The sequence below is a fragment of the Plodia interpunctella genome, chromosome 15 (genome assembly GCF_027563975.2).
Source record: "Plodia interpunctella isolate USDA-ARS_2022_Savannah chromosome 15, ilPloInte3.2, whole genome shotgun sequence".
NCBI classification, from domain to species: domain Eukaryota; kingdom Metazoa; phylum Arthropoda; class Insecta; order Lepidoptera; family Pyralidae; genus Plodia; species Plodia interpunctella.
Genome location: NC_071308.1, coordinates 6,080,645 through 6,105,664, shown reverse-complemented (window position 1 = coordinate 6,105,664; position 25,020 = coordinate 6,080,645). Strand labels below are relative to the sequence as shown.

The window sequence follows — 25,020 nt, the reverse complement described above, 5'->3', positions numbered from 1 at the left end:
TACATAACTAAATAAATACAATATAAATAAACATACATAGACACTTATATATTGAATCGAAATATACTGTATCGTAAATTTTAACAATGCCTTTTACTAGATTGAACTAAAACTACAACAAATCTGCACTTTCAATATGAATGTTTGCACAATTACCAAAGGTGCCAATAATCTAATATTCCGAGTGTACCGTTAGGTTATACCTCGAAAATTGGAAGATTTTCCCATTTTCCCAGTATCTGAACTGCAATATCTATTTCTGGATTTTCAATTAACTATTTCACTACAATAAGGCTTGTCATTTGAACTTCGCTATAATACTTCAACGCAAATTTTGTAATAAACCTGAAATATTGAGATATATCTGAGAAGTTTATAAATTTATTATTCCACAAATCATATTTCCCAGAAGCGGCGGTTGTCCAGTAGTTAAGACGCCCGTGACGAACGATCCCAGGTTCGAATCGTACTAGCGCAATGAATACCTATGTTTTCATTATTTATCACATGTCAAAAGCGAAGTTATTCCCTCAACAAAATATAAAGTATTTACTTATTTCGAAACAACACAGCTTTAATGGAAAAATTAAACAAATCGTTCCGATTTCCCCGTAATTTATTTTCCGTCTTCACTAATAGCTCAGTAATTTCACTAATTACGACAACAAAGAAAAAGTAATGCTTTCCATAAAAAAATTCGTTACCGTATTATTTCGTTCTTTTGTCCAATCGAGAGTTTGGACCTTCCTTGCGACCCGACGACCAAGCTAAATCATATTGCAAAATTTCATTTAGTATACGGTGAATTTACTAACATTCCGACTGTCTTCATTGTCGTCCCTTAAAATAAAATTCCAAAATTTAAAAAAAAATCTTTCTAAATTTAAAAGATCGAATATTAATCATTACATCCAGTACAGAGAGAGTAAAATGATTCTTGTCTATGTCAAAATTTGTAGGATGGAAATAACGGACTGTTCGAAATGCTCGAAAGTAGGGTGAACTTTCGAGCATTTCGAACAGTCCGTTAATAACGATAATGTCTTCAATGTTGGGTTTCTTAATGTATTTTTTTATTATATAGCAATGAGATATTGTATTGACTTTTAACGATTGAAACCACAACAATGGGATTCCAAGACATAGAGGAGTTCGAGCTAATATAATTTTGATCAGCCATCCTTTTGGACCGGACATTGCGATGTTGCTTAACAAAGCAAACCACTACACCATTGAACTCCTCATATAGGAGTATGTTTTATATATATAAAAAACCGCTGTTATATTCAATATAAGAGGACTTACGAAACTTTTCGGTCTGTAAGCTGACTGACGAAAATTCATCCAAGTAATTTCATTGAATATTTTTTGATGGCTCATTTTTCAAAACTTTGCATCGTATAATATAGAACGAAAACACATCGTCAGCGAAATTTGGACATGTTAACATTTAACTTTAAATGAATAGTATTTACTTTCCCAAGGAGGGTTGACGTCAAGCAGCTGGCCGGTTATAAAATCACAGATGAATCTTCAAAATTTTAAGGTGTTTTTTTTACGTGAGATAGAGAAGAAAGTACATTATATTGAATTTATAAGGAATTTGCACTTCTACACTAATATTTTGTTTGAAGTGTATTTAAGTGTGTCATCGGGATTGTGATTGTGATTAGGATAATCAATCGAATTCCTACATCATTTCACCGACAGAAAGCAATACTATTTATGAGGTACTTTTTATTGAAATATTTCCACGGGAGCAAAAATTTACAGTACGAGTATATTTGACAAAACTATCGATGAGAGTTTATATGACGTTTAAAATTTAAATTCAATGTAAATAAATTTACATAACTAAGTAAGTAAATTAACTAAGGTAAATTTATCTAAGTTAAAATAAATTTCGTCACCAAAAATTTAAATTATTCCGTGAAATTGAACTTTCAACTCGCGCACGTTGTTGCACCCCCAGGCGCGAGTAAAACTCTTTGTTCAGTATTTAAACATTAATTGAATTCAAAATTACGTAAAATAATTTGATACATAAATACAAATTGAAGAGAATTAAAGTTATTTGAATTTAAAAAATACTAGGTATGCCTTTTGTACATAAAAGTAGCTACTTCAAATGGAAGAAATTTTAGCATATAAAGTATTTTATTTCTTTATCATGCACACAACAAAACAGTGCAAACTTACAAATAGGAAACTGAGTACAAAGAAAAATGAAAAAAACAAGAGACATGTTTGCCAAGTACTATTATAGATTATATTTTCCTCATCGAAATTGTAATTGCATGAATTATTTTCAAATCAACCTGTATTGGTTCGAATTCTTCGCAAAGAGCGGCCGCATTAGTCTTTAATGAAACCTAATTTAGCCTGAAGCCTTAGAATTCCCGTATTTCCAGTAATAACTGCATACCAAGAAAATTATTGTGCATTTTGAATTGACGACGTGTTGATTCCAGGAAATGATATGCGTGTGGTCTGAAGGCCCACTTATTGAATTCTATGCTTGGGAATTTGGGAATTAATGAACTCTCCAGAAGAATTGTGAAAGTTGGAATTAGATTTTGTGGAAAGCCCTAAAATGTTCGATTGCTTGTAACATTTAAGGTGATCCGCACTAGTAAACTTTAACGTTGACTTTAACTGACTGTGCCACTGACGTTTAGATAAAATAGCGTACGTTGCGTTTTTCTGCGCGGATGTGATTTTTACATTATTTAATTGGCTATTCGACCGAGTAAAAAATGTAGGTATGATAATATTTAAATAATCATATACAAAATCAAATGTCACTTTGATTGATCAGTTTTAATTTAGGAAATTTACTAATTTTTGGGTCTCATTAAAGTATAATTGAAAATGCTTTTTGTCACCAAATTGTGACGTTACAATACATTATTGTAATACAAACTCCATATAAAACTTTGACAATAGTTAAAAGTATCTGATTTGACTAGTTGGAGAATAGCCTATTGTATTTATAAATCATTATGACATCAAAATAAACAAGTTGTTAAAACAATCCCCAATTAATTTTAAAGGTTATACGAAAGAAAGGAATGATTTCTATATTGTACACATATATTTACATAACAATTGAATTTTATTGTATTATAGCACTAAGAAGTCTCGTAGCTCCATTGCTACGAGGTATCGTAGCTCGCCTACGACGTAAGCCTACGCCGTAGACCGTATGGCCGTGGGCGGGCTACGATACTTTGTTGCAATGGAGCTACGAGACTTTTTTGTTCAAATATTAAAATTTATTTGTTTTATTTTTTTATAAAATAACAATGTAGTGACTAAACAACCTTCAACATACTTAATCACCTCACCATTACTTTGAGCTCAACGAATTAGAATTATTTTTGTTTAGTTAACTATATATATATATAGTCGTATTACGAAATTAAAACTCTCGACATTCTATAATTTATATATTAAATAAAAAATCCTCACAAACTTTGGCATTTATATTATTAATAGGATAATCTTTACTGAGCTCATTATATTAATGTCTAATTTTAGAAACACTTATTTCTTCAAGAAAACAGGCGGTTGGTAATCACGCCCACGATGTGGTCGAAACTCTCATAGGAATAACCCATGGTAATTTACATATCACATTGTTATAATAATAATGATCTTATAAATATATATAAATGTAATTTAAATTCTATCAAAAAGTAATAAAGATGGAATAAATTAATACAACTGTATATTTTATTAAAAAAAAAAACTAGTTGATATAATAAAAAAAAAACTGTATTTGCTTTGATGTTAAAGCCAAAATTATTTCATACAACAATCAAAGGGAGTGAAACAAAAACGAATTTTGTTTTAGCGTTTTATCGCAAATGCGTTTTATCGCAAATTGAAGTGTCAAATTTGACATGACACGACGTAAACAAAGCATAGTTAATACAATAACTATTGTTACCTTCACGCGGACCTTTTCAGTGACATGTTTTAAATAACATTTAAAATGTTGAGAAATTTTCGCAATAAAAAAATTAAACTACTCTCTCTATCCGTTTTTAATTTTGGGTTATATCGGTGACACAAATTATTCCGGGGCAGATATAACCAAAAATTAAATCACCGGTGTTGGACAATCTATGAATGTCATATTCCCAACTGCCCCATATCCTGCACTATAGAGGACTTGAACGAGGCCAGCGACCGAGCGATCAGCGTGGCCACATACTGATCGAACACCGCCTGAATAACTATTCCGACTTGACAAGAAGAAAAAGGTTAATCATGTGTACCTTTCATCACACAGGTAGATGTCCTAATTAATAACTTTTATTTATTGATAGTAATAGTAACTTCATTAAATATCATCATCATTTCGTGCTCCTCTCCTCCACTCTCTTCTTTCCCCCACACCTCTTCTCCTATTCTATATCCTAATGCAATAAATGCATCTAATGCATCAAAAAACTAATATTAGGAAATAATAAAAAACACTGTTTAGTTTTGTTATAGAAGTTAGTAGTTTAAAATCTAAAAAGAAATATGACGAAGTATAATAATGCCAATAATAGTATACCACAAACGCAATAAATTTGTCTAAGTTCAAAAGTAAGGATACGAAAAGAACTATTACTAAGTAGGAATAAAATGTAGACAAATAATATGAACATTTGAAATATGACAAAGTAATAAAAGAGAATGTCTCAAGAAACTTATCCTATGTTACGAAATAAGTACGAAAGAAAAACCGCGGTGACGAGAGCGACCCACGAATATGTCGAGTTTGTCCAGACTTCTGCTAACTTTGACATGCCGCGCCGGATTCCCTATTTGTGTTTCGTATAAAACTTTATTTCTAAATCGATTTTGTTGCCAGCTGGAAATCTTTAGTTTGTATTATAAGTCGAAACTATGATGAAACACGACTTTGGATGGCGCAATTTCTATTAAAAATTTCAAACCAAAAATCCGATAACCACTTAATGGTCAAGATTTAAGTTGTTTAGTATGTTTAGTCTCTTGTTATATGACAATTAGATTTCTTTTTGATTTAGAGTTCAATTAATTTTTTTTTGTTCTGACACAACAATTTATGGTACAAACTTATGGTGTTTAAAATTTTACAGTAATATTTATGTATTACTACTATCAACCACAATATTTCATGCTTGTTGGACAACATACGACACTTGTCACCATTTTATTCAAATAATTTTGACTTGAGTTTACTAAAAATCTATATGAACAAAAATTAAATTACTCACTGATTAAAAAAATATTCTCATTTATAGGCAGTTATTGTTGTACTTCAATATATAAATATTTGTTTTGTTAAATATAGTGTGTTTCTCTATAAATACAAAAACGTTTGCTATATTTGTCAAATTACTATTAGTAGTCGTTAAAACGCGTGTAATTTTCTATGAAAATGTCCAAATCGCGTGTCCACACAATGTCAACCTGCTTATCTGATAGGTACTTTGCCGAGTTAAATTGGTTTAGCAAAGTTTAATATATTTGCCGCATTATTTTGTTTTTCACTAAATTCTTGATTGAGATCGTTAAACACTGGTATTTTTATTTTGATTATAATATTTTTTTTGTCCCTGCCTAGATTAATTGACAGATGGTGATAAAGAAATAAAATTAAATTACCCGATTGCGAAGTTACTGGCATCATCTAATCCGCTAGAAAAGAACTGTTGGTTTCCAAACGGCTGAACAAATATTTTACAAACATAGCTAAGAACACTTCGATTAAATTAATTTCAAGTAAAAAAAGAAATAAAAATCAATCCAGCCGTTTGGCTGCTACTACGCCACGGACAGACATACATCTGTATGTCTGTCACAGACAGACACATTAAATTTTCCTTCTGCAGTCGGGGTTAAAAGGATTTTTTCTAAATTCATTTTAACCCTCGACTCTTATCCAGTTCTAGCCAGTAATTGCTGCCGACTACGCTATGTTTACTATATATAGAGTACCATTCAGTGTCATCATATAATTTCAGGCTTACTACGTTGAGTGATGAGCATAGACCTCGTTTAAACCACTCGGTAATAATAAATTAAATATACCTACCTAACCTGAATTATTATATCAATGTGCATTGCAGCTTAGCTTCATAGTACAAGTAAAAATTATGTGAAAGCTGCAGCTGTATGAATTTCACCAATCTCTAAACGGACTTTACACTCGACGCGCACGGTTTGCTACCCCATAGAGCTAGAAAATACTATAACTTATTTAAGTAGTTTTATCGCCAAGTGTCTGAACTTATGCTTAGATAATTTTCGCTTGGTGTAGTTAAATATACCTCTATAATACACAAATATTTAATAATTTGATGATCGTATGTAACTAGTATTATAAATCGATGAAATCGTTCGTCAAATTCGTAGTGACACTATTGTCAACACGCTCGTCCGCTATTGGAGGTACTGGGTTTGGTTCCCAGGGCAGGTAAGTATTTGAAGGTACTTGTGTACTGTGTACTGTGACCGTTTCAAGGTTCGTGTGCCGCTGGGTTTGATCCTCAGCGCAATTTTAGTGTTTAGTATGGGCCGTCGATTGTTGTCCGTTTACTTTTATGTATTTTTTTTTGTAAATAAGTAAAATATGCGGTCATAGATCAACCCAACTTTTTGATGCGTTTGCGCCGGACTGTTTAGGCAGAAACCGGGCAAATACTGGGCTATTTATGCGACAAAAAACTTAACATAAAATTTTAACATTAACAAATACATGTTACTATCACAAAAGACTAGTCCTTTAAGTTTTGGCATGTCTTTCATCTTCTGTCGTCATCTATACATTTCATTTCCCGAAGTAGGACATATCGACATTGAAACATTGGTTTTATCGCTTGGCAGCGCTTTGTGGTTGACTTTGTATTTTTACTTTATTAGATTTTAGTGAAAACTCGTGTTAGAATATAGATTTCTTTCAATTGACAGAAAAGTTTGTTCGTTAAGAGAATATTTAACTTAGAAATAGTTATATTTAAATAGTTATATTTATTAAAATCCGAATAATATGTGGATAAATATGTTACATTAAAGTTGCAGACTCTATGAGTCTATCTCATAATTAGAAAAAGAAAAAAAAAAACTAGTTGAATTAATTTATCGGAAATATATTTATTCCATGTATCATAATAATATGGTAGCATATTGCTGGTTTCTATGTATGTGTGACGAGTTGGACGCCACAAATTGAATCGGAGGCCATGTGTTCGCGCCGCTTGTTTTCGACAGCCAGCATCGCTTTTCATTCCTTCCTCTAATTTGTTGCGGCCACAGACTAGGGTGAAATAGACTGTTGAATTTAATTATTATTATTAGGTACTATTTTAATGTGTGTCTAGTGACTATTAGACCTTAAGCTTGGTATTTACTTCAAAGTGGTTAAATCATTCATCTACAGGAGCCATTAATTTCGTTATTGGTTTATGATTGTACACATACAAATATTACAGGAAATATTGCCACGTCTGGGTCCAAGGTCTGTATCAGCTATGCTATGAACATTTCGTAAAGACAATGTTTAAAATCTAAAATAGTGTGTAAAGTCTGGATATTTCTGTAGTCTAAGAAATTCCACAGTCTTGTTTGTTGCAGCGCCGCCGCCACAGTTGTTTAATTATGCGTTTTCGGAGTCGGATTGTGATACACTGCTAATTGAGTTATTGTTATCACATTGTCTACATTTTGTTTATTTTTAGTGCATTTTAATTGTCTTTATATTGTAGACTGGATGCGTCATGAAGTTGTGATGTGAGAATTTTGGCATTACAAGTATTTTATGGTATTCTATCAGTTTCATCATCATCATGATTTCATGATTGAGTCTCTTTTTCCCACCGTTGGGAATAGACCACTCTTAGTGAACACCCTCCGTTCCGGTGTTATACCTTATGAAACCAGTTTCTTTCTTATGTAAACTTTTCTACTTTCTATAAGTATACCGATAATGTATTTTGTCTAGTAGATTTTGCTTGATTGCATATATTCTATCATAATATACCCAAATTTTGCTGTACATACAAAAATTTATATTCATTAGTATCTTTCTTACGTATCTTAAAAATACAGCGTAAATAAATAACAAAATGTTATCTCGTAATATTTCTATATGCGTCAAAATATATTACACGCAAATAACATACAATTTTCGTTAGAGTTAAAACAGAAATACGACAATTATGAAAATAACAAAGCTTAGACAATTATGTTCTGACAATTTCAACAATATTATGTCGATAACCACGTTCAGTGATATCATGATAACCGTGTTTCCAAATTCAATCGTTTCCGATATTACATCACCAATTACTTGGTAAACGTGGAATTGATACATTATATATACGATCGAATATTTCGCTTGACTAGAGGGGTCCAGTAATAAAGTTAGTTAGGGGTGTTCTTTCAGGTTTATTTGCCCTTGACCGTACATTATACTATATATTAGTAAAACTAATAGACGTATTAATTAATTGCGCTTCATGATTTTCTTTTTCATAAATATCATTGGATAAAACACACAACTTCCAGTTTTAGAAATATCATAAAAATTTTAAAAGTTTGGATGTGAGTTTGTCACTCACTGTACACGGATATAATATGCTACATCTCAAAACTCTCGTGAAACATCTTTGAGTTGTCCAGAATATTATCTGTCTAAATAATCCAAATTAATCTCTTCATGGACGTCAAAAAGGTCTGTAAAAAAGGCAAATAACGAATAGTTACCTGTTATACTATACTTCCATTAAGCCGGCAATGTACTATCATAATATATTTTCCATACACAAGGCACATGATTGATTGGAATACGCCCGCAGTGTTTGGTCGCCCCAAATATTTGTTATGGCACTGTTCTATAAACAGACCTTGATTTTGACCACTGTGCATAAGTTAAATATCGTCAAACACCAACGTGTTTGACGATATTTAACTATCTTTGGTTGGGGTATTATGTAATTTGTGCTTTGGTTATGAATTTCGAGAAGGAGAAGGCGAAATTTATAGTTTATTGGAATACGATAAATGACTGATGTTTTAGACATTTAGGTATACACGATATTTTTTTATTCAGTGCACATTTTTTTACAATAGGCTCAGTAATTGGAATTCAAAAAATTCAAGTGACAAGCTTTCAACTTTAATTTTCACTTTTCACCCAAAATGTATTATGGGAGGTCAAAAAGTTTTCCCATTTTTTTAAAATCGATTTCTTTGAATACCAATTAAGTTTGATTTTCCGTATCTGCTCACAAAATTTGTGCTGTGTAATTAACCTTTTTCTATTTAATTTTTATTTTTTTATAGTATTCCGCTATAAACCATCTCTCCTCTCACGGATCTACTGGAAGATATTTCTTTTGAAATAAATAGAATCCTTGTACTTGTTTTATTGTATTCTACTTTTCTCTAATTTTTATATGTACATAATTAATCTATAAATAAATAAATAAAGAAGGGTAATATTGTCGATGTCTTTACTCTAAAAATAGGTAAAGAATGGAAATAAGGCTTGTATGATAAATAGATAGACAAAACGTAAAGTACATGTAAGAAATGTTCTCTTAGAAAGTATAATTTAAGCATAAAATATATACAACTTATTAAAGTCATCGATCGACCAATCATATGTAGCAAACTTATATCCGAGTCTATCTAGGAGATCTACCATAACGAGCATAACCCGAGATACAGAATTTACACATGTATCTAGATAATATCAGTTGGTACATATGCCTAGTAAAAGAATATTGAAATTACAGAAGAAGTACTTTGCATTAATTTGAATTATGGATTCTGATTATGCATCCTAATGGTCTGACAATTAAGGATACTGAAGACCATACTACTTATGTGGAGAACGCGAGGAGGCTTCAACGTTATATGGCTACCAAAGAAAAAAATATTGTAATAAGATAAGAGGGTATATGAGAGTCAACAAATTACTCATGTAATGTATACCGCAATTTACGTTTATGATTTGTGTGATAATTAAGTGTCGCTGAATGATCTGTTGACATGTCAAAATAAATATCAAATTTAGATATAATCATTCAATTATTCGACTAGTGTAGGCTAATTTTAAATATATTTTGTGCCCTGGATACTTACCTAATTGGTTGATTAATTATCTGAAATCTATCTGGGTAGTGAAGAAGAAAAAGTGGGAAAATTGACTTTGGGCTCCGACTATGGTTGTAAGGAACAAGGATAACCTACGATAAGTCAGAGGGATATACCTAATTGTTTTGTTGACCGCATCTATTTGAAAAAATGTAAAAACTTCGCGTGCTAGTTCTATGTTATCATTAATTTGACATTGTGGTGATTAATTGCATACGTCTGCCGCTGGCCGGACGCGTCCGATTGCAGCAAACATTTGTCACAAATAGATAAATGGATTATCACCCTTATTCGGCTATCGATCCTAGTTCCAATATCACCTTTTGCATTGACATTTATCTATGGCTTGATATGATTAACGACGGAGCTTTGTTGTGATGATGACCATATGTAGGTCAGAGGACATTCCGATCTGTCATCATATTTCTTTGCATGTAGGTACTTATTTCAGAGGAAGTATAATTAATTTTTCACTAACTTCATATAAAATTAAGTATTTATTTAGGTAATTGATTTGCTTTAATCCATACTAATGTTATAAATGCGAAAGTTTGTATGTCTGTCTGTCTGTTCCGCTTTCACGGCTAAACCTCTTTTGGTATGTATATCGATAAAGACATATGTATAGAATAGTTTAAACATAGACTACTTTTTTTTTCAAAAATCAAACCCCAAATAACCATCCTGTGAAATTTTGTTTGAAAAGCATGTCACGCTTTCGTAGGGAAATTTACGCGGGCGAAGCCGCGGGCAAAATCTAGTTTTACCGACCGGCTGCTCCACAAGAACAACGTTCTTAAATGCTTGACGATGATGAATATTTGCATATTATGTAATTTTAGCACATGATTTGTACATGTTTTTGCACGTTTGTAACATATCTATAATACCATGTTATATTTAAGTAAAAAGTTATTGTTATGATAATAATGTTATTTATTGTTTTACTACAAGGCACTAATACACATTTATTTATTATATATGTATTCAAAACCGCTTTTGCCAAAAGACAATTTTTACACTTATCTTCACATCTATATAACCAGTTAAATAGAGAGTTAAATATATACCATCTTACTAGCCGTAATTGTAAAATACTTATAAACAACTGGCTGAAGTCCCAAACATATGAAGAAATCGAATCACTTTTATCTAGAATTAATTAAATTCCACCCCATAATGTTTAGTTTAAATTGTGTCATTGCTTTTTGTTAATTGCATGTTTGTTCCTATTATTTTTAAGCATTAAAACTTGTAATTGCACATTGTCTGCAAATAACACATATTTAATTATTTAAGAGCGGGTCTTCCTAACACAGGTTTATATAACTTAAAAGAAAGGCCCAACCTTGGTTCTAAAATTGTAATTTTCAAGACAATAAAGAATATTATTATTATTATTATTTAATGTCACAATCTGTCTATAAAGTAGAAATTTTTAGCGAAATACATTTTTCCAAGCAATAATAAATAAGTATACAAATAAAAAAAGGTTATAAAGATAAAGCATATATTGAAAAATACCCGTCGTTGAGAGCCAAGAGGGCGTAGCGCCCTGATTTACTTAGAGACTGCGGGTCTTTGTTACCTGCAATAAACTAATTTTTAGTTTTTCATTTGGGTATCATTCCTCCTAACTGTCGACAAATAGAGTACTTATCATAGAAAAAACGTTCGAATATTCTAAAGATAAACAAATGGAATTCTGACATGTCTGTTCGCGATAAACTCAAAAACTTACTGCACGGATTTTCATGCTGTTTTCAACATGTGATTTTTGTAGAAAGTTTAGGTGTTTGATTGATTATGATTTTAACCGAGTAAAGCAGGGACAGGCTTCAGGCCACTATATAGTATATTTATATCAACTGAAAAAAGAAGCTGAGCACTTACATTTATACCAATTTACTACTTAAGTAATTCCCAGAAAAGACGCATCAAGTCTTACATAAAATATGTTGTACAAAGATATCGAAAATGCTATTTCACTTTCAGGTGAAGTGAAAATCGTTTTAAATGGGATCCTCTGTCACGCTTTGTGTTACAAACGACATTAGGATATACAGAAACGGATCCATTTCTACGGTAAAATTTCTTTGAATTTAACCAATCATATTATAGTACTAACGTAGGGGACGTCTCGACTTTTCTTTGGTAAAAACATAATAATTAATACTTACACGTAAACAAGTAAACCTTCATTTTAGGTATCATACTATCTATTAACTAAACTCGCATCAAAATCTTTTGCGTAGTTTTAAAGATCTAAGTATACATAGGGACAGACAAAAACCAGGAATTTCGGTACTTCGTTTTATACTATCTATGTAGTGATAGTAACGTAATGATGAGGTAGTAATATTAATATAGGTACATAAAGTACCTTTTTTAAATAGGTACCGGATAAATGTTAAAGTATGTTTATATCCGAAGAATTAACATATATCGCAGACGTTGTAATAATAGAATTGCCTACGAATATGTTCGGGTTTGTGACGGTGCGTTTTTTCTGTTTCTTGTTATATACTTCCATTTTATTCGTTTTGAAAATATGTGTCATTCAATTAGTCTTACAAGCTCATTATTTATATTAAATAGTGAAACCTTTTCTTTAATTAAATTGCAAGGAAAGTCTTCGAAATATACGCACGAATATAACGCTTCATCGAACTGAATCATCACGAGTTCTAACCTGGGGCTAAAACGTGTGTAACATGAATATCAAATAAACCATGAAAAAGAAGAAAGATTGAGATGGGCTCTGGATCAGGTTGGGTATACGTAACCAATTTATGCTCAAAAACCCGACGTAAACCCAATTACGTTCTTGGATTTTCCTATTTTTCTATTAACCGTTACCCACTTGAATATTTGCATATCGGTTACTGACAGACTGCTATTTACATGATTTTATTTTTAAAATCGATATATCGCGTTGAGAAAAATAATATCGTAAAAATTTGTGTTAATTTTTAAAGATTAAAAAAAAAATACTTGAACAATATTTAATACCAAAACGGTATTACATTCTCATTCAGAAAATTGACTTTCCCGTACTTGACTCTCTAAAAAGTTAACCCCAGAATTATATTAGAAGAACTTATATTCAAGCAGAAAAATCGCAATTTCATAAAAATTGTCCTGGCTCTCGGAAAAATATTGAGGTCGTGGACCTTTTCTTTCTGGCCAGTCACTATCTCTGAGTCCGTATTTTCTTTATTACATAAATAAATACAGAAAAAATAATAAAGCTTTATAAATATGGACTCATAACACTGTGGCCGTGGTCCTAAACTGCGAATTGATCTTTGCAAAGCAAAAAGAGGATTAAAATGAGTGAAAAAATAAGTCTTTTTTTGTTCAGAGATTATTCTCAGAGAGAAAAAAAAACTGGAAAATCGGAAGCGAAAACTGCGTAAATTGAGTGAACACGCACAAAAGAGCTAAAAAAACGTTGCGACAAGAATATTTGTAGCCGTTTAGAATCAGGGATTTTGATAAAATTGAATCTGAAGTAAAGCGTCCAGTAATACGAGCAAAAACAAAAAAAAAATTGTTTTATGTCTGCGCATGGAAATTCCGGAGAAAACATGAATATCAAAATCAGTTAGATTTAATTGAATAAATAAGGGTTTACTTTTGCCCCCAACTGCGCCCGCTGCGCAAATATATAGGCTGCGTTTGGCATACAAACTGTCGGTACTGTCCACTTTTAGAGTAGAAATTGGAATGAATGTTGAGCTATTGTTATGAATCTTTATAGGTACGGTTTAAAGTAAAGACAGAATAAGAGACAGATAATAAGAAAGAAAGAAAATATTTATAATAAAAATATTATATTTCTCAAAAACATGAGTACAAAAATACAAATTGATGTTAAAATGTTTTATCGAATATAGGTATGCAAATATAAATAAGTAAAGAGGAGCAATATCCACTACAAATAACAAAAAATAAATGAAAATATTTTATACTAGCGCTAAATTCTTTCTGAGTCTATCATTAAAGAAATCATTTAAAGTATAATAACATTTATCTTAACAGATAAAGAAGATAAAGACTTGAGGGGCTTTTTAAATAGATTTATAGATTATATATTATAAAGACATATATATATATATATATATAATTAAGTAATATAGATTAGTATATGAGCAGCAAATGTTTTTTTTTTTTTTAATTTGTTAGTTAATATTTATCTACGATTTTAAAAACTTTATGGCGTGTTAATTAAACAAAATAAAAGCTGACACCTATATTCACTAGGAAAAAGAAATTAGTTAAACACACAGATTATACAGCATTAACATCAATTATCATAATTGGTACTCAATAATAAATGATAGCGGTCAATCAGTGCCCGCTAAATGATGACGTCATTAACATCCAATCATCTAGATAAACCTGATACTGCATGCCTCGTAAGCAATATGTCCGATTACTGCTGATTTAGGCAATTATGTTGCATAAGCAACCGAAATAAAAATCAATATAGTTGCTGAAACAGCTGAGGAGACTGATTTGTATCTGATAAACCATCGTATAATAGTAGATTCTAGATCCATATTTGGGTCGCTGAGCCAGCGAAGAAAGTTAGTATACGCACAAAAAAATATATCTTGTACAGATGTGTTTGAATATTATAGAAATCATAGTTACTGAAATAACTTTTATGAACCTTATGTTTATTAATTTATTTACAAAACATAATGGTGTAAATATAATACTTACAGATAGGAAACTAACAAAGGTACTACTTATTTTTACAGAAATTCCTTCCAGTAGAGTTATTTATAGTAGTATCATTATGATTAGTTTTAATTATTTTCTGTTCGAAAAAACATTTCTATCTCGATGTTTAAAACATTTATGAAACAATATTTATTTTGTATGCATGGTAATCGCATGAGTACTTGGGATAATTTGGTTTGTAGTATCTTTGATAAAATATCAGACAAAATACATTAGCAAGAAATTCAAAACTTAATTATCTTTGTCTCAGCAATCTATTATTCTGAACAGTATACACAACTTTTGTTGAATAAAATTGGCGAAAAAGAAATTAACATATCTACGATTCTCCTGATAAATATTTGCAGGTGATTAAAATCCATTGTTACGTTTAGTCTATAATTTACTTATAATCGAGTTAAATTATGTAACTATTTCAATAAGCAACTTTAGCTCTACTTGATATTACGAACTTTGTTTTTGTAATCATAGATTTTGTAGTCAGATTGAAATCCTATCCTGATAGTAAATGCGAAAGATTGTGAAGATATATTTGTGTTTGTTTGTGACTCTTTCACGCCAAATCCACTAGACGGATTGTTATGAAATTTGGTATACGGGTTAGTATCTAAACTGGAATAATGCATAGGGTACTTTTTATCCCGACATTCCCACGGGAGAGAAGCTCCAGGGCGCAGCTAGTTTGTCTTATAATAACCTAAGTGGTTTCATCAAAACTTGTTAATCCAGAGGTACAAGATTTGAACATTATTTAAATATTGTTTTTTTTTTAAATACAGAACTGGCCATAAACAGGAACAACAAATCCTTAAAGTAGATTCTGGCTGAACAAGCAAAACCAGATAATCGGATCGTATTTATATACAAGCAAGTTACTGTGAAACTCCATATTTTTATATTTGTTGCGTATTATACGCAACCTAATTCCGTCCGACCCGTGTTAACTTTTTAGGCACATGGCTTCATATTTAGGGAGACTTTCCACTAACTCGCACCATTTATGTTGAAAAAAACTAAAATTTTAATAAAAGTTATGTTTACTTATGTCTGTAGAATTTTAATTTGAAACCTAATCACGTATTCAAAAAGTGTCTTTTTTATTCCATTTATTTCTTATTTTGCGATTTAGTCTGTCTTGTCTAAGCATTTTCTCGGTTCCTTTCGTAGCCATTGAGGGTCGGAGTCCAGAGTCCGCTTTTCAACTTTTTCGTTTCCAGTTACGGTTTAGTACCTATATAAAAATAGAAAAAATTTATTATTTCTTTCTTGAATTAGTATAATAGGCTTTTTTACATCAAAACTGTCTTTTTGTGTAGTAACAAAATTACATAATCTGCTTTAGAAAATGTGCCAAAATCTATTTAACTCATTCAACATGATGATATTACAGCTTGATTTCGGTTTTTACAAGCTTTCATTTAACTTATTATGTACCTATGTCATTTGTCTACGATCGGGTGGCGTCTTGCAATTACATTTTGAAGCAGATATCTTCAAGCGATTTAACAGAAATTTTGTATACAGGTTAATATGGAAGATAATTATTAGAATATGCATGACTTATTGGTGCACCCAAAATCGACTCTCAACGAGGGAAGTCTTCAACAGTTTACAACATGGACATTTTTTTTTGTCGTGAATTGAATGCAACGACAACAAAAACTTGTGTCAAAAAATATTTCGAATCTACACCGGTACCTTAAACGTGATAAATAAAATCGACATTTTGATTGGTTATTATCATGATCAATTCAAATCAATCGAGTTCAGCTCAATTGTTATGAATATAGATGTAAAAGTTGTTTAAATAGATTCATAAACTTCTAAAGAAATTTTGATGAAATTTTTTGAGTTCTAACTAAGCTAAGTCAATATGCTACTTATACTTATTTTATTGAATGAAATATGCAGATACGATTAGAAAAAAGTATGTATCTACAAATATTCAAAACGTTCAGAATATTTGCACTGGAAAACTAAACAAAAATACCGGATACAAAAACCTTGATTCAAAGTAAGGGATCTGCATTCAATTATGCAAAAACTCGTCGGATACAGTCGACTGCGAAAAAAAACACTAAAACAATTGCGTATTAGAGCTATACGCAGAAGTTGGAATGAGAAGGACAATAGAAGATACACGATACAGATCATCATGTATCTTCTATTGTCCTTCGAAGATACATAATAACAACATACGTTTACGGAAAGCTTACGATGACAATGTTGACGACACACTCAATAAAATTTTTCTTATCTTATTATTAATTTCTAAATTAAGTTAAAAGCATGTGTGACATGTATAACAAACCCATTTGAAAATGTTAAGTTTCCAATGCAGCGCTGATCAAAGCATCAAAACAATATTTATTGTCATTTCTATTGCAATGATATTATTAAGATTTCAGTGGAGCTGGCCGAGAGATTGTTCTGTAAGCCTGCGAATAAAGAGTCCACATCAGTTCTGGCAAGTTGCCCGCTTCCTAGTTATTCCATTCCGGTCGGATGCGACCTCACTATTTGCAAATGTTGTTAAGTGTGTCGCCTAAATTCCATCGATATCACTATCTTTTCTTTACGGTTGCTGTCACGAAAATTGCCAACAATATATAACCTCATCCTACTAATATTACAAATGCGAAATTATTTGTGAGGAGGATGTGTGTTACTCTTTCATGCAAAATCTACTGGACTGATTGGGTACACCGATACAATATCACTTGGACATAGGATATTTTTTATCCTCAAATTCTCACGGAAACGAAGCCCAGAGGCGCAGCTAGTATTTTATAAAAAAAAGTCCTCTGCCGCGTTTGTCTGTCTGTCTATTCGCGATAAACTGGAAATGTAATGTACCTACTGCACTGCGGAATTTAATTTTCACCAATTGTAGTGTGACTCCTGAGGAAGGCTTACGTGTATAATTTATTATGTTTTGACCCGAGTGAAGCCGGGGCGGGCCGCTAGATTCTCTAATGAAATTTGTGAGATGTGGTAAAAATCCATGTTTAATTGGTAAGATTTAGTATCACTCCACGTCAAATAAATTATTGTAAGTACATTAAGAGGTTGTATAAATCGCATTTTATTTAGGCAAAAAAAAGATACTCTTACTTCAAAAACACTTGGGCCCCTTTGATCTAGCTGAATTTATTATTTACATCTACATTATCGAAATTGTAAATCCTTACAGATATTGGATATACGTTCTTTGACAATAAGATAATAGACATAAATAAAAATCTATCTTTTGTTTAACCTGATTCAGATTGCACCGTCAACTTTGACGTTTATTTTAACGAGCGCGCTGACGTTTAGACAAAATGGCGTACTTTGCGTTTTTCTGCGCACGTTCAAGTTAACGTGAAAGTTAACGGTGCGACCCACCTTTAATCTTGTACTTTTTTTCTTTTACTTTTCCTTTTTTAGTTATTATTCATAGCCAGTATGTACTACCTAAAATATTATAGTGCTCGTCCAAATCTCCTCAAAGGTGTAGGCTAAAAGTCAGCTGTTATTTGTATTTTTTTAATGCTGAGCTGTAGTATATTTGTTGTTATATTATATTATTGTTAGTTTTAAGAATTTTTTTTGTGTATCTTATTGTAGTCATTGTATTAAGTAGTACAAAATATTTTTTTATTTGTATATCTAAACAATTATGTTGGCACATTGTCACTGCTGCAGATTATACTTATCTATCTATTCTATTAATAATTATATTAGTACAATTACGATAAATCCTTGTCACAATAATATAATATTTTGTTTGTAAATTTTGATATAAAAAGCAACATTTTTTTCTGTTACTAGAACTCAATCTTACGACTACTAAATATCAATCCGTTCTCAAAAAGCTAATTCTCGAAAATATTCTCGAAAAGCGCTTTCTCGTTATTTGTTGTGAATTTTCGGCCCAACGTCACCATTCTAGTTCCACAAAAGTTTTTCTCCTTCCTAAGAATCAAATTATGTATATGAGTCTTCAATTTCGAGGTCGAATTGCCGCAAAGAATTTCATTTATTTGTGAAATCTATGATTCGTTTGCGACGCGGAAGCGTAATTTTCAATAAAGATTTTTTTTATTGGAACGCGCGCTGGTGGCATCGCGAAATTCTTGTCATCATTTTGACCATAAAAATCCATCGCTTATGCCTTAACTAAAGATGTAAATTGATTGAAAGCAGCTAGTGTTCTTCTCATAAATATCTCCAACCAATTAAAACCAAAATTGCCTAATCACAATACCCTGCAGGCTACTGTATCGTTTATCTTTATCTCCTTATTCTTACATATTATGAAACAAGATCCTCTTTGCTATCAACTCAAAAACACGGGCGGATTTTTATATGGTTTTCATCAATAGACTATGTGATTCCTGAAGAAGGTTTAGGTGTAAAATTTATTATGTTTTTACCCAAGCGAAGCCAGGACGGGCTGCTAGTTTCTTTATAAAATAGTGATGATTCAGAAGTAAAAATCGAAACTGTATAATGTCAGTGTTGAAATTCAAAATAAGGCAAGGCAGCCTTAAAAGTTCAGCTAAGTCTATATTGGGAATGCAGAGAGCACATTACCGTAATATGGGGCAGTTAAGGTAATGCAGTATTGAATTTTATTAGGTTTAAATGCAGTTCCGTCGCCATTCCCCACAGAAGTCGTGCATCAACGTGGAATCACTTCGACACACAAGAGGTAATAAAATGTGCGGTTCGAAATGAAATACGTTATAAAACTTATACTAGTTTTTTGTTTTGAATATTTTAAAGTTAGAATAGTTTGTATGTTCTGTATCTGCATCATAAAAGTGGACAATTAGGGTGAGTTGCACCAGTCACTTTTCAACACCAGTCAATTTTGACGTTGAATTTAACCTGCGCGTCGCTGACGTTTAGACAAAATGGCGTGCTTTGCGTTTTTCTGTGTAGGGTAAAGTTAACGTCAAAGTTGATTGGTGCAATCGACTCTTAATATTGCTGTGTATACTAATGTTAGAAATGTGATGTGAAACTGTGTCCGTTTGTCCTTTCTTCACGTCAAAACGATCCAAAGAATAGGATTACCATGATTTGGTAAAAACAACGGACTAAATAAAATCTGACTTTGTCTTGGCGTTGGAGTCATTAAATTTATTATGGCAATTTCCCCTAGATGGAACGTGGATGGAACATATCAGATTTCGACGAATCTCTTATCGATGAGAATATGTCAACATCCGTCTGTCTGTAAACTACAATATAGAAGTAAAACTATATAATTATAGAAAGTCAGTTTCAGGTAATAATAATACCAAATGTTCTTGGGAAGGGAGAGCTTGTATGAAGAGAGTGATGAATCTATACTATACACTCAAGAAGGCAAGTGAGATTTGTCAGGATCGTGGCAAGTCTTCAAATCTCCTAGTTTTTTCCAACCTCTATGGGAAATAGCATAATTATAGATAATTTTTACATAGATCCGTAAAAATTACGAGCAGCAATCAGAATGTGTATATATAGTTCAATAGTTTAATACTAAACGAACGAATTGAAAACATTTAAAACTGTTTTTTAATGCTTAGGTCATGTACCTAAAAAAACATACCATACCATATCTAAAAAAGAACAATATTACAGAAAAAAATAAAGCTGTGGAATTTTCGTGGTTCACTGGAAGCGTGCGGTGCGCCGCATGCGTAAAAATAAATAGCGAAAGATACAAGTTCGCCGGCAATCCGCCGGTGAAGAATCACCGACCCATTTGATAATACCCCACAGAAGCGTACGGATAAGTAAATAAAATTGAATAATTTACGAGTAGGTTTTACCACGGAATGTCACAAGCGGTGATGTGAGATATCAAATTATAAGAGGTCCTACGGACATGCGCAGTAGAGAAAAGTAACGGTGGGGTCCAGTCTGCTCGACGCTCGTTGCCCGCGCACGACCTGCGCTATGTACCGATTCAAATTTCGAAACTCGTACCACGTTTCGAGCGAAACCAAATTTTTTAAATAACTCTTTGTTTTTTTTTAATATGAACAATCATAATCAGCCAGTTTCATATCTTATATAATCTGTGAAGTGGCCAGACAACGGTAATAGTTTATTAAAGGTTTCATTAGAATTTACAATCGTTTGTGTTGTGTTATAATTTGTTATGATCTACCGGAGTTAAAATTCGTGGCCTAATTTAATTGGTAAGATGCGTTTTTTTATAATTTAATTATAAGTATATATAATTTATATAATACATTTTGAGATAAGATTTCTATACATATATCTATATTTTTTGAACTCTTTTTTGGTAATTAGGCGGTGGTGGAACTATGTAGTATCGCATTCATTAAAATACTTGATATCTATATAGTTTCTTTTTGAAAATAAGGTAAGGACGACAATGAAATATTGTAACGTATTTTTCGCTTTTTACTTAAAATCTTTCCCGCCATTTTCTGATTCTTTGTTGCGTACAAACACCAAACAATTGAAAACATTTTAAGCAAAAAAGCCAGTTTTATCAAGTTCTATCTTGAATCCACCGATGCATGAACCGATCCGCCTTTGATTGAATACAATGTTATTGATATAAATATAATGTTAATATATTTTATCGCATGTTAGAAAATACTTTTGCCCAACAATAGAAATTGCTAGTACAAATCAAGGTGAAAAATATGTATTTTATAAGCTAAGTAGCTTTTCAGCCTATTTTTTGTGGGAAATTCTCCTGTATCTATTTCTTTAAATTATATGTACGACACAAAGTTTCAGTCTAGTACTAATATATAATGACAGATGTATATCACAAAACGAGTGAAAAATAACTGCAATATACGAAATCTAAAATTAAAAGCAAACCACAGACTTATAACTACCTACATATTTAAAGAAAACTTATTAAATAGATTTTAGATGTCGGAATATACAGTAGGACTAAGTTTTTGCAATGATATTGTCTTACAGGTTGTTTAAATAGACGATATTACGACATACCTAGGAAAATAGGCACATTTGCGGTTGACAGAAGCCTTTATTAGAGAACATTGTGTTCTAAAATAATAAGGTCAAATGGCTACAGACCTTTATCAAAAGTTTACGGCACATTTTCAAAAATAGAACTAAGGGTGAGTTGCACCAGCCAACTTGGATGTTAACCCTAACCTGCGCCGAACAAGGATATCACGCCATTTTGTCTATAAATGACTGCTGTATGCAGCTTGAAGTTAACGTCAAAGTTGACTGGTGCGACCTATTCTAAGACAATTTATTGAGCATCAAGTCTTTGGCATTTAATTTTCGCGCAATCGAAAAAAGATACACATATCAATCATGTACTTACACACCAGCAAACAGATAATGCACACTGCACACTTGTGTAAGCTTTTTTATCTTATGAGAGTAGTGTAAAGTGGTTTTATGCGGCTTACATAGTGCTTTAATGCATATTATTTTTCAAAAGTTATTACAATTATTGAAGCGGTGGTGGTGTAATGTTGAAGCCTGTGAATCGAAAGGTCCCAGGTTCGAATCCTACTCGTGCCGTATGAGTTTATGTACCAATCTGACTCATGTGTAGTAGTTTTAATTGACCATCTTGCATCCGGTGAAGGAAAATATCGAGAAAACCTGCACACTGGTAGATTATTAACTTGTGTGTGAAATGGAGAAGGCAATTGCAAATCACTCCATTCATAGTGCCAAAAAAGTTGTGTGTGCTTTATTCCATGTAATGACCACGACCCTTAGCCATGAGGAAATACGACTATGAAGAGAGATTACAATTATTGTAATAACATTTTTAAAATAGATTTATTCTAATTTCAAATTCTGACAGCTTAGTGATTAGTATGGGCATTTGAATGTTATACAATTATGTATTTATGTATACACAACATAACAGTGTAAATATAAACTTACATATAGGAAACAAAGTAAGCATTGTCCATGAACAGAAAGCTTTGCAGTCCAAGGTCCGATTTCTTACTATTTATATTCCATTTCGAACGGTCTTTGTCATTTAAACTACTTGTATTTGACTCCAAATTCTGTTCTCAATAGATAGATAGGTAGATAAACGGAATTATTTGTACCAAAAAGACATACCTACATTCACCATAACAAGTAAAAAAAGGATAATTACAACTACATCTACGAAAAGACAAATACCAACATACAAATTTATCCCAACTAATATTATAAATGCGAAAGTAAGTTTGTTTGTTTGTTAGCTCTTCATGCATTATCAACTAGACAAAATAATGTGTTACACATAGGGTACTTTTTATCCCGAATTTCCCATTAACGCGAAGCCCCGAGGCGCAGCTTGTTAAAATATAAAAGTGCACATTAAAATTTTTCGTGATGTATCTGAAATCTATGATTAATAAATATCTACAAAATATGATAAAGGGACATACAACACAAATTGATAATTTAGTATTTATATTATTCTTTCAGTATATAACGTTGTTTCTAATATATATATATTTATCGACATAAAAAAACACAAATGGATATGAGGATCAGGCAACTAGAGAGACACACATCACAAGTTCGCTAACGATATTTAACTTGACGACGACTCGCGTAAAAAGAGCAAATATGGAGCAAGTTTCAGACTTGCTTTAACTTGTGGTGTTGATCACAGTTTGAAGTTAGAACTTGAAATTAGCATGAGCAAGACAAAAAGTTTCACGCTGCGAAATAATTAGCAGATTTTATTTGGCTTCGAGTAAGTTTGCGTGCTCCGAAAAGTTGCATGCTTGTAAAGACTATTATTCTGCAATAATACATCATTATTTTGTAAGATTTTATGAATTTTAATTAATTACTTGATCTTTAACAATTAGGTCGACCAAACTCGTTACAAATATTATTTCTAAGAAAGGGAATATGAGATGCATAATTTTCTTGAAAATGAGAACTTTATTACATTTTTGTGAAAGAAAAATAGTTCAGTGTACCCCCTCCTCCCTCCACCTCACTCATCTGATTTTACTTATTACATAACCCAAAAAAGGTCAGCTTAGATATTTTATGTGCGGCTATATTTTTCCAACACCCTTTTTAAATCTAGGGTTGAAAAAAAAGTGAACTTTTTATATTACGTACGACGTGAACCAGATTTTGGTTTCCGACGTACTCTTAAGATGCAAATTTTCCTATGTCGTGTTCAAAATGGATATTATGATAGGTGTGTGAAATTCGCACAAATACTTATTTCTCATAAAAAGGCCTATTGGAAAGAATAGAGTAAATAATTAATGAATAAAATATTCTATACCATACATATAATCCTAACCCGACAAAGACAAACCCTAAAACAAGGCATCAACATCATCATTAATCGAAACAACGATATTCAAAACACATAGGAAATCTGAGAATCCTTTTCAAAACCGGTAATAGGATTCCGGTAAAATGTTTTCCGATGCACGCTGCTTAACTCGACTTAGCCAGACTCCGCACAATCCTCTCTGATTGCACAGAACGCTCTTTTTTCCCGAGGCGTAAAATTTTTACAGCCGCTTGCGCGCCGATCGCCGACCGTTTCAAAAAAGAAGCTTTACTAGTTTTTTCTGTTTTCCCGATTACGCTATCCAGTTTTATAGTTCAGTTCGCATGGAATGGACCAATAGGTGTTATAAACTTTGGTTTTCTGTTAGAAGTTATATTCAAAAACTTTTCTTTTTTATAACACTGGCCACAAATGTTGAAATTAAACTATAGTATATTATGAAACCTTTGGAGTAGAAAAATAAGAAAAAAAGAGTAAAAATCGTCAAAAATTATCGATTTTTACCCTTTTTTCTTATTATCTATTTATTTCTTTTTTTTGCGTGAACCGGTATTATTCGTAACTTTTCCTTTGCGTATCTATGTCAGCCCAACATGTATTTTTTTAATATGACAATAATATATTTGTGTTTATGGGTAGGTACTTAGAAATAAGCCTGAAATAGGACATTTCATCCCTAAATACAACATCAAACTATATCTAAGTACAAACTTTATTTTTTATTTTAGCAATTTCAAATTTTAGAAAGTCATAATGGAAAAGCATGTTGTATCCAACGACAACCGATACTTAAAAACACAAGAAACGAATTCTCGTTTATTTTCATATTTTACGCTCTAAAGCAGCCA

General features: G+C 31.8%; 1 protein-coding gene across 1 annotated transcript in view; it reads left to right on the top strand.

Annotated features, from left to right (window-relative positions):
* Nucleotides 1-20,766: 20,766 nt before the first annotated feature.
* The window catches only part of LOC128676055 (limbic system-associated membrane protein-like), a 54,042-nt gene continuing 49,788 nt past the window's right edge, over nt 20,767-25,020 (top strand). Inside the window, exon 1 of the mRNA XM_053755987.2 lies at nt 20,767-21,071. The gene's annotated coding sequence lies outside the window, so the exon portion shown is untranslated. The remainder of the gene's footprint in view (nt 21,072-25,020) is intronic.